The following is a 1,650-nucleotide window of genomic DNA, read 5'->3' on the forward strand; positions in this document are numbered from 1 at the left end:
GCCGGCCTGGCCCAGCTGCCTCGCCCACCACGCCAGTCGCCTCCTCCGCCGCCGCCCAGAGCCGGTCCCACCTCTCTACGCCCGCCAGCTGCTGCTGCCCAGCCGCGCTCCCGGCATGCCTGGCCACGCGCGCCCATTGGTCGCCGGGGCTTCCCATGCAAATGAGCCGCCGTCAGGGGACGCGGGTGGGCGCAGGCGCGAAGACACGCGCCGGCCTAGTGGGACCGCAGCCTGCCCGCCAGGAGCTGGGCTTAGCCTGGGGCACAGCTCATGCTAGGTGCGCCCGGCCTCCATCGCCCGCCAGCGCGTGAGACCTCAACCTCCGCATTTGGGAAGTCAGTTTACACTGCCTCCTCCCCCAGCGGCAGAGGTGCGGGCCCACCAATCCCAGGGAGCTCATTCACACCCCGTTGTGCGTGTCCAGGGGCGGTCCGTCCGATCGAGAGGCAGAGGGAGGAGGCGCGCCTAACCCAGCAGAAAAACACGAAGGAGACGCAAGGACTCCAGCAAGCCGACCTAGAAAAACGCAGAGGCTGCCAGCTGGGCGCGCTTTCCTCCAGGGAGTCCCCCTTTGCCGCTGCCCACCGCCAAATCCACCCTAGCCCACCCCACCCCGAAATAGGGGTCGCTCACCACCTCTCACCTTTCCCTGACTCCGGTTTTTGCCCCAGAACAGGACAGACAGTTCTATTACCAGACCCTTCTATCCTCCATCAGTCAACACTGGGGCCACTCGTGGGCAGCACGTGGGCCCCCCCTGGGAACCAACTCTTGGGCATGGTCTAGCAAATGCATGCCAGCCCAAGCTTGGCCCTCAGGTCCCCTCAGCCCACCTGACAGCCCCTGGGCCCAGGGGTCCCCTCGCTGCAGGGCTTTTCCCTCTGGGCTCCTTCTTGGCTGTGAAATGAAGTCTGGCCATGGGTCCCTGGAGGGCTAGTTAAGGCAGGTGATTTCCCGAATTAGACCTCTACAGAAAAATTGGGCAGGGGTTTCCTAGATAGCTGCCTTCCCTCAGCACTCAGCATGGAGGTGGGGCAGGGGCAGGCAATGGGATCCCTCTACGCCCTCCCCCAAACTGGTTACCTTGAAAACAGACCACATCCCCAGGGAAGAGGAGCCTGCTCACCAGGACACACCACCCAGGCAGGCAGGAAAACTTGGGGCCCGGGTCCCCCTAACCATGATTCTGGTCCCTAGCTGGCTCCCCAGGTTCTGAAGGAGAACCTGAACCAGCTGGACCACCCATGGGCATTTGCCTGGACAGAGGGTAGCCCAGCAAGGCTCCAGGCCGAGGTTTCTGCAGGGATGGGACGCAGGTCCTAGCTGTCCAGGGAGGGGGCTCAGAGTAAAGTGGCGCTGGCTGTGGGACTGCTGCTGTGGGCAGGCAAGCGGGGGAGGGGAAACAGTCTCAGGCAAAGGCATCTCAAAAATGTGCTCCTTTTCCACTTAAACTCCCCACCCCCCAAGTCCATGCCTCCTAGAATGGCATTTCCGCTTTGGAAAGAAGGCCCCAGGGTCTGCGCCCCACTCCGTGTGTGTGTGTGTGTGTGTGGGGAAGGAAGGTGTGGACCTCAACCCCACCTAAAGCCCTCTGCCTCTACTCCCCACCCCCTCAGATCTCAGCAAATCTCAGCTTTGCGGGGTTCCTCA

This window comes from Echinops telfairi, unplaced genomic scaffold (assembly GCF_000313985.2).
Source record: "Echinops telfairi isolate 266 unplaced genomic scaffold, ASM31398v2 ScPeMD7_2291;HRSCAF=2852, whole genome shotgun sequence".
NCBI lineage: Eukaryota > Metazoa > Chordata > Mammalia > Afrosoricida > Tenrecidae > Echinops > Echinops telfairi.